The 10,469-nt window shown below is 36.9% G+C and overlaps 1 non-coding gene across 1 annotated transcript; it reads right to left on the bottom strand.

Annotated features, from left to right (window-relative positions):
- Positions 1 to 7,553: 7,553 nt before the first annotated feature.
- Positions 7,554 to 7,660, bottom strand: LOC121210718 (small nucleolar RNA R71). The gene has a single exon (XR_005905831.1). It is a non-coding gene; the product is annotated as a small nucleolar RNA R71 (small nucleolar RNA).
- Between the last annotated feature and the right edge of the window lie 2,809 nt (positions 7,661 to 10,469).

Raw genomic sequence — 10,469 nt, 5'->3', positions numbered from 1 at the left:
GCAAATAAAGTTAATTAGCTAAAGAGCTAATAATGAGCTGAATTGAATTTAAACCAAGCTCAAACGAGCTGAATTAAGCTCATGTGAGCTAAAATAAAATTCGGTGAGCTGAACCAAGCTAAATGGAGCTTGAGGAGCTGAATTCAAGTTGAGGTCAAGGGCATCCTTGACCAGGGTCATATCATTCCCCCTTCTTTAGAACGACTTGTCCTCAAGTCGAGCCATTGGTTCACTCGATCGCAGCAACTTTTACTTAGCTTTCCTCGGTCGAACGGGATGGATTGGAATTGGGACAACTGAAAGGAATAACCATGAGTTAACAAGAATGGTTTCAAATAAATTTGTAATCCAAATGCAAGCAAAATAGAATAAGAAAATCCCATGGGAGTGGACGGATGCAAAGCAACATGTTCACAACCATGCAAACAAACTAATTTACTTGTTAATGCCTCGTCAATTATTCGAAACGAAAATGAACATGTTCTAAGGCAATCAAATGTCTCAAATCGTTTCCACAAGTCATAACCAATATGTGAATAACGAATCAAATCAACAAAACAATCTTTGGCACCACCTAAAGAGAACAACGATGTTTCAAAAAGTTCATGAGCCTTACCGACTTTTGACTTTTGACTTTTGATCATTTGAATGAACTTTGTTCAAAGAGTGAGTTTTCTCCTCTCTAAATTCGTACGAGTTTCGATCTGACTTATCTAGCGTGCTAGTGGCGTCTATCGTTCTCTTTTGAACTTATCACCATCCTGGTGTGGCGTTCATCCACCTTTTTATACCTTTGGTTCCTACCTCTCTATAGGTAACGGGTCAAGGTCCATCTTCGACTTCCATTAAACCCACCTTAAGCAATATAAGTCTCGGGGCAATACTTTACATAGTATTGAATCGTTCTTAATACTTAAGTTCATTTTTTTTCTTCTCCATCCTATTTATTAAATATAAACTTTATTTCTTTTCTTATTAAACCGAACCTACAAAATATCCGAATTTAGCCTATCTTTTGAACCCTTTTAAAAGTCTTCCGCTTAAACTGAAAACAATCTTCATCTTAAAACAATTTCGAACGAACTTCTCGTCGACGATCGGGCAACTTAAGTGAATCGACTCAATCAACCGAGCCGGATCACATCATTTGGTATCAGAGCTACTAAAACGAGGAGCGCCGACGTTCGTAATAAGGCCGCAAGTAGGTTCGAAACGTGAAAAAGAAATCAAAAAAAAAATTTGAGTTGTAATTTAATTTTTTTCCCTTGTATTTAGCTTACTATTGTATTGGAGTAACAAAAAAAATCAAAAAAAAAATTCGAAAAAAAATTGATTGAAAAAAAAAATTAAAAAAAAAAGTGAAAAAAAATCGAGCAAAAAAAAAGGTGAGCAAAAAAATCAAGTTAAAAAAAAAGTGAAAAGTCTTGCGAGTTTTTATTTTTTTTTCTCTCTTATTTGCTCCAATCATCAAGTTTCCCTTCCTACCATTATTTACCCATCCCAACGCCACACTTAGCCTTGATTTTATTCCGAAAATGTTAGATCACAAAACAAAATAAAAAAAATGAAATAAAAAGAAAAGAGAGGCAAGAGGCAAGTAAGAGAGAAAATGAGCGAATCTTGAGAGAACTTGAAAAAGCCTTTGAAAAAGCCTTTGAAAAGCAAAAAGAAAATGAAAAAGGAAATGAAAAGAAATTTGAGAGTGAAAAAGAAGATGAAAAAGAAATTGAAACAAAAGAAACGAGTGATCCAGAAGAAAAAGAATCGAGTGAGAAAACAAGTGAGCAAGTGAGGATTATTTCCACTAACCCACCTGTTCGATCTTCTTGTGAGTTAACTTTTCAGGTTCCTAGAAGTTTGTGCGACCAATTCCATCTACATTACCTTCCAAACGAGAGGTGTTTTAGGTTGTTCGAAAAAGGTAAGTTCGCGAATGACTACCACCCACTTGCGATTGAAGGTAAAGAAGGTAAGGATTCTTTGTTTATCGAATCAAAGTCACTTGATTTGGATAATTTTTGTTCACTTACTGTTGTTAACGATTTTGTTTTAAAAGGTGCCATATACAGTTTTTTTTATGACGATTACTACATTGGCAAATTTGTTGACAACATTGGATTAGTTTTCCCTAAGCAATTTTTGAACATGTTTGATCAAAGTCTGTCACGTAAAAATTCTCATGTGTTTGACCCTGCAAACTTTTTGAACTCATGTGTTAAATCTTTATGTTTAAATATGCCTGCTCAATTGATTTGTGATCAATCTGCCTGTTTGAAAAGTTGCATGTTCGTTAAAAATTCTTTGAGATCTTCACATGATATGTGCAATTGTGTTCTTCATGAACAATCTTTGAGTTTTTGTGCGAAATTTCCATGTAGTGATTTGCATTCCCGATTAATACTCTTGAAGTATGAACCTTTGCATTTTGGTATGCTCGGTTTTGTCAAATCAACATGTGTGTTTAAACTAGTGAAATATAATTCGTGTGGTGAGTTGATTATATCTTCTTCTAATATGTTGCTTGTTGGAATTCCTAATCAAGTTCGTGTGTTCAAGCCTGGTATTTGCTACATGAATTCATTTTATGGAAACATTAAGCGCTTTGCATCATTTACATTGAAATTATGTTTGCTTGAAGTTCGAATTTTTGATAAGAAGGTGAAATTCAATGATTTGGGTTTCAATTTTGATTCATTTATTAATCACCTTGTTTGGCCACATTTGAAATTTTCGTTTCATTTCGAGAAGGTAAGGCCAACCTATGTTTTTGGAATTGAATCAAATTTCCATGGTAACTTTCCTTTTCCATTTAAGTCCATAGTTTTCGATAATACTAACCCGTCTTATTTTTGTGAATTCCACCCCTCGAGGAGCAAGACATGTCATGGTGCGTCACCACCTATTCAAATTTATCGAAGTAATAGGTTTGTCTTACGTTATCTATCCAAAGAGAGAAGATTCATTTTGACTGAGAAAGGTAAACCCAATCCTCAATTTTCTTCTCTTCATATTCGTCAAGGTAAGTCATTTGAAAATTTTCAAATATCTTTGCTCACTTCGATTGAAGTTGAAAATTCCATTGATTGGTTGTTTGGAAATTATTTATACTTTGATGTGATGGATTTTTCCTTTTGGAATTGTGATGATGTGATTATTACGTTGGAATTTGGAGACTCCCCTCATGTTGTTCAAAAACGAAAGGAAGAATTAGCATACCTTTGGCCATGGCATACCTTGCATGAGCAAGACAAAGGACCAAATGAGTTACTATATTCGATTAAAGAAATTAAAATGTTTTGGATGAGGAATAATGTGTTTAAGTGCCTACCATCGTTTTTAACCAATTATCCCTTGATCCAACTTAGTTTTCATGTTTGTAACGATGGTCTAACGAAACTCTTTGATAAATTTATGTATGCTTGCTTTGTCAAATTGAGATTTTTGGCATATGTTCGATTGAATGAATATTTTATGAACTATCGAACACATTTGAATTTGACTCCTTTGAGTTTCTTTTTATTAGCTGTGGTAAGAATTTTTCAGGTTTGTGTGACATCTTCCATCCCATTTGACCGAGGAAAACCATGCATGAGTCAAAGTTCTCCCATGGACAAACGGCTCGACTTGAGGACAAGTCGCCTAAAAGAGGGGGGGAATGATACGAGCACGCCCCGCGACATCATCGAGCAAGTCTGTCAAGCCGAGCATTGACATGTTGTCAAGCTGATCCCAGCTCGTTTCCAGCTCCACGAGCTTCGTCTAGCTCAAATCCAGCTTATTCAAGCTCGATCCAACTTGCCTGAGCTAAACCAAGCTCACTCCTAGCTCATATTTAGCTCACGAGCTAAACCTTAGCTCAACTTCAGCTTAGGAGTTTAGCCTCAGCTCAACTTTAGCTCACGAGCTAAAACTTAGCTCATTTTAGTTTAAACTCGGTTTTGTCTTTAATACATTAAATAAAATTTGCACATATTCATTTAAGCATTAAACTTGTCTTATATTAATATTTGTTATTAATATATCATTGTCATTATATAAATTGATTATGTTCACATAGCCGAATTAATGCATGACATTAATGTGTTCACATCATGCCGAATTTACGAGTGTTCATGAGATGTCTTAATGACTTGTTTATTTCATGTAGGTACATTCCTTTGGACGGTACAGTGTATGAATGAAGAAACATCTCTTTTGGGCATTCCACACTCATGAATGAAGAAGTATTAAATGCTGGTGCATGTACGGCTAGATGCAATGTTTCTACAAATTCATGCATGTGTCGAATGCATGTATGGACATTAAAGGCTAGTCCATGAATGGATCAAATGCATGGGATGATAGAATGCATGAATGGCTTAAGTGCATGTATGGTGGCTGTCTCTTAACTTTCCAAGGCACTTATTCAGCCAAGAAGTAGCTGCTAACTAATTCTATGTTGACCATAGAGCTCCTTGAGCATGTTCACACTTTGAATTGACCTATCGGCTACTACACATGCATGGATGGGTTCAAGAACGTCCAAGGGAAGGAATTAAGTCAATAATTCAACACATTGATTGAATTAAGTGCATGCACAAAGGGGAGAACGAATTTACTAGGTTCATGCTACCATTTATGAACTTACATGCCATTAAAGTGTTTAATTATGAAGATACATGGTCCATACAAGTGCATGAACGTCCCAAGAAGATGAATGCAACCTTTTGGTGCACATACAAGTCACTTGAAGCCTTTCTTTATGACTAAGCATTCATGCACAAACTAAGGGGGAAGAAAGTGTCCATTCAGCTAGTGCATGAATCTGCCGAATTTATGAACTATTTTAATACATTAGTGTGAACGTTTTTATTATTGTGTGAACACCTAGATGCCGAATTTGAATGGTCATCTATGTGCCTATAAAAATTTGTTTTCTTTCATTTGTAAAGGACTTTTTTTGACTTTTGATCATTTGAATGAACTTTGTTCAAAGAGTGAGTTTTCTCCTCTCTAAATTCGTACGAGTTTCGATCTGACTTATCTAGCGTGCTAGTGGCGTCTATCGTTCTCTTTTGAACTTATCACCTTGCTTTGGTGTGGCGTTCAACCTTCTACAATTCCGCAATCCCACCTTGAACCGAATAGAAATCGGGGTGACACTTTTAGTGTTGAATCGTTTCTGGTGTTTAAGCTCATTTATCCATTCCACCGACTATCCTAGATTTTACCCAACTATAATATCTTTTTACAAAACCGAGCCTTCATTTATCAACTATCCATTTTTCTTATTTTTATACTTAAATCGAGCCTACTACCCTTATAAATTTACCATCACCTTAGCCAACCTTTAAAACCATTTGAAAGCTTCCGCATCTTTAGCCTTATTTCATCCTATTTCCGATAACTCAACTATTCCTCGTCAACGATCGGGCAATCAAGTGAATCGACTCAATTAATCCGGGCCGGATCACATCATTTGGTATCAGAGCTATTTATACTAGTTTCTTATGCTAACCGAATAGTCCATTCATGAACTTAATGATTAAGTAATGAACCTAAATTAAGACATGAACCTTCTAGAAAAATGACCAATGGTGTCCTTGTCCATGTTCGGCCGAATGGTACTTCAATGGGCAGCTTCATGGCTAAGGAAATGAACTTGAAGGCTTGGTGAATGTATGGGAGAGCAATGGACATGTCTAGGTTCAGCCAAGGTGTGAATGGACACTCCAAGAGATGCCTTTTGGCCGAATAGGTACTTAGGAGATCAATGGACAGCAACCGATGCATGTAAGTGAATATTCATGCATTCTTCCATTCATTGTATTAAATCATTCATGCATCATCCTTACGTTCATTGAACCAGCCCATTCATGAATCATCTTTAATTGTGTTCCCACATCATGCATTGTAAGTAGACGTTCATGCACCTAGCTTGAATGAATCTCCACATTCGGCTGTACCTAAAAACACACATGAACTTAATTAATTTCAAGCAAATTCAGCTGAACTAAATTAAAGTATAATGTGAACATCCTAAATAACATTGAGACAACTTAAATATTAACAAATCATAACACATAAATTCGGCTGGACAAATTTAAAACATGTAATAATTTAGACAAATTAAATGACATCTATACACCTTTAATTCAGCCAAATCAAGACATATTAAACACTTGTAATAAATTAAGACATATTTAAAAGCTGTAATGAAACTTATTTACATGCTTATTTAAATGGTCTAAAACTCCAGCAAATAAAGTTAATTTAGCTAAAGAGCTAATAATGAGCTGAATTGAATTTAAACCAAGCTCAAACGAGCTGAATTAAGCTCATGTGAGCTAAAATAAAATTCGGTGAGCTGAACCAAGCTAAATGGAGCTTGAGGAGCTGAATTCAAGTTGAGGTCAAGGGCATCCTTGACCAGGGTCATATCATTATTAGTCTTGAATAGGGATAATAACATAACTTAGGGATCTCTACGGAGCAAGTTAAATGAATAAATCGTTCGATTCGGAGCCAGAATAACAAGTACGGTCTAGGTGGATTTTTCGGTATTGTCTTAATTCAATCGATTTTCCCAAAAGCAATTCCCCAACTCTATTCTCTGTGAATTCTTAGTTTAGATAATTAGTTAGTTAAGACAAAACTTCTTTATTCTTAGGCTAGATAATAAAAAGACCGTCATTACTAGTACTTTTAGTTCCTTTGGGTCTGAAAATTCGATCTTGCTAAAACTATACTACTTTCGATAGGTACACTTGCCTACATCACGATAATAGTTAGTTTCAAGAATGATTAATTATAAATATTTAAAACCTATCACGAAATCACGCGATCAAGTTTTTGGCGCCGTTGCCGGGGAACTAAAATATTAGGAACACTCAATTTTTATTACTTTGCCATTTATTTTTCTTGCGATCTAATTTTATTTTTAATTTTATTCTAATTTACTAATTTTCTTTTTCTTTCTTCCGGCAGGTTTTTCATAGTTTATGACTAGAAGAAACCCATCAGGACCACTACTTTTTGACAAAGAAATCGATCGCACAGTTCGTAGAAACCAAAGAGAAATAAGACGAAGCCTAAGATACACAGAGAATGAGCAAGAAGACAATACTCAACCCACAACCGAAGAGATGGATGAAAACCAAGACAATCAGCTACCTCCTGCAATTACGGCTAATCAAAATCCTACTCCACGCACTATGTATGATTATGCTAAACCTTCTTTAACAGGAACTGAATCAAGCATAGTTAGACCTGCTGTAGCTACAAAGACTTTTGAACTGAAACCTAACACAATTCAAATGATACAACAGTTTGTTCAGTTTGATGGTTTGCAGGATGAAGATCCCAACACTCACTTAGCAAACTTTTTGGAACTACGCGATACATTTAAAATTAATGGCGTTTCTGATGATGCCATTCGTCTTCGGTTATTCCCTTTCTCATTGAGGAACAAAGCTAAACAGTGGTTGAACTCGTTACCATGAGGGTCAATTACTACTTGGGAACAAATGATAGAAAAATTTTTACTAAAATATTTTCCGCTGGCTAAAACGGCTAAATTACGTAATGATATCTCTTCTTTTGTGCAGATGGATTTAGAAACACTCTACGATGCATGAGAGAGATACAATGACCTTTTGAGAAGGTGCCCTCACCATGGGTTACCACTTTGGCTCCAGGTTCAAATATTCTATAATGGCTTGAATCCTTCGACTCTATAAATGGTTGACACAGCTGCTGGCGGAACCATCAATAATAAAACACCTAAAGATGCTTATGAGTTCATAGAGGAGATTTCATTGAATAACTATCAGTGGCAAGTCATGAGGACAAAGCCAACGAAAACAGCCGGTGTTTATAACGTCGATTCGGTCACCATGCTCTCTAATCAGGTAGAACTTTTGAATAAGAAAATTGATGGTTTTCTTAGTTCTTCACAGGTTCACCCATTAATACAGTGCGAAGCAAGTGGAGGTGGATCAAGCCATTCGGAATACCAACCTTATAGCCACAACATGGATAACGAGCAATTAAATTACATGGGTAATAATCCGTGACCTCAAAACAATCCATATAGTAACACTTATAATGCAGGTTGGAGGAACCACCCAAATTTCTCATGGGGAGGCCAAGGAAATCAGTGACCACCTCTGGGCTACCAACAGCCACCCTATCAAAAGGAAAAGAAACCAAACCTTGAAGAGATGCTCACAAAGTTTATCTCGGTATCAGAAACCTATTTTTAGAACACTGAAACGACACTTAAAAATTAACAAGCGTCAATCCAAGGGCTCGAAACTCAGATAGTCCAGCTTTCTAAACTAATCTCTGGACGACCACAAGGTAACTTTCCAAGTAATACTGAACCTAACCCAAGGGAGCAGCTCAACGCGATTAATGTTCAAAATAAAGAGGGATTTGTTGAGCCTAAACCAGAATCGACGCAAGAAATGGTGGTAAGCAAAGGTAAAGGTGAGGTAGATTATAATAAAAACAAACCAGTGACTGTCGAATATAAACCTCGTGTGCCATACCCCAATGCGACAAGGAAAGACCGCTCAGATGAAAAATTTGGTAAATTCCTTAAACTCCTGAAAAAATTACATATTAACTTACCGTTTATTGAAGCTCTATCACAGATGCCAAACGCAATGAAATTTTTAAAGGAGCTTTTAGCAAATAAGCAGAAGTTGGACGAGGCATTGCATGTGGAGCTAAACGCAGTTTGCTCAGCTACTCTCCAGAATAAACTACCCCACAAACTAAAAGATCCAGGGAGTTTTACGATTCCTTGCTTAATTGGTAGTTTAGATGTTAATAATGCATTAGCTAATTTACGGGCTAGTATTAACGTCATGCCTTACAAAATGTTTAAGCAACTAGGTCTCGGGAAACCCAAACAGACTAGGATGAGCATTCAATTAGCAGATAAAACTATAAGATTCCCTAGGGGTATTATTGAAGATGTGCTAGTTAAAATCGATAAATTTATATTTCCCGTTGACTTCATTGTTCTAGACATAGAGGAGGGTAGCAACACACCTTTAATTCTAGGAAGGCCCTTTTTAGCAACTGCCAAAACGATCATTGATGTTGGCACAGGTGAACTCACACTTCGGGTGGGAGACGAAACAATCAACCTTTAAGCTCGCAATTCTGGCAACTCATCAGAAATTAAAGGTGATCGTTTAACCCATTCTACTAAAACTGACAATATGATGCAACCTACTTTGCAGGAAATGAGTCTGAAGAAAGCACACGAGTCATTCTCAAGCAATTGTAGAGGACCTACTCATGAAGAATGAAGACTGCAAATAGAGGAGCTAGATGAATGGCGAACACATAAACTGAGAACACACGATAAACCAAAACTATGCCAGAATGAGCTCGATACCTTTCCAAATCAACTTAAGGTTGGCGATAAAGTCTTATTGGATGCCGCAGATCCTTACATTGTCACTACCAGACAGGATGAAGAAATCCCTCTTACGGTACTTAGTATTTTTCCATTCGGTACAGTTAAGGTAAGTCACCCCAAGTTTGGCACTTTTAAGGTAAACAACACCCGTTTAAAACCTTATTTTGATGAGATTAATAGCAGGAATGAGGAGTATAAACTCCTCCAACCACCATGACCATTCAATGGAAAGGTGTAACACCCCTCACTCATATCCAACACCAGGACAGGGCTTGAGGCATTACCAAACTTAAACATTCATAAACATACAAAACCGGGTCACTAAATTTCGCCAAAAATTAGAACTTTTAGAACATATGCTATCGTCCCTTAAATAGGCCATCGAGGCCTAAAACTTACATTAAGGCGGTTCGGGACAAAACCAAAAACATTCGGTAAACTTAGGGTGACTTAATAAATTTCTAACTTTGGAGTGTCACACGCCCGTGTAGGTGGGCCGTGTGGACTCACACGCCTGTGTCACTTGGGGCACGCCCATGCCCTTAACCCTTGGGCAATATTGACTTTTAAACACGACCATGCACACACCCATGCTGCCTATCTATGTTCAATACTAACTTTGGGACACGGCTATGGGACACGCCCGTGTGACCCACCCTGTCCTATGCGAACTCAAAATTTTAAATGCAGGGGACACATGACCATAGCACACACCCATGGGAGGGAACCGTGTGTCACACACGGCCTAGACACACGCCCCTGTGTCCAACCATGTGGACCTTAATAGGCTATTTTCCAAGCCTTAAGTCACCCCTTTTTACTTCTTATACCATTATACTATGTTTTCAAACTTATAAATTAAACATCCATGTTCAGGGTATTATCAACTTATTACCATATCACACATTTATTCCATAGCCATGACCACCTCAAATGGTCCTAAGGCATTCACCATGTATATATGTTATATAATTCTTATACATAGTGAACAAGCATAATCACATACCCACATCACAAGACATTTACACATATCATGGATGAATAGGCTTACAAG

Source organism: Gossypium hirsutum, chromosome A11 (genome assembly GCF_007990345.1).
Source record: "Gossypium hirsutum isolate 1008001.06 chromosome A11, Gossypium_hirsutum_v2.1, whole genome shotgun sequence".
Lineage (NCBI taxonomy): Eukaryota > Viridiplantae > Streptophyta > Magnoliopsida > Malvales > Malvaceae > Gossypium > Gossypium hirsutum.
Note: the sequence above shows the minus strand (reverse complement) of the source record. Positions and strands in the feature narration are given on the sequence as shown.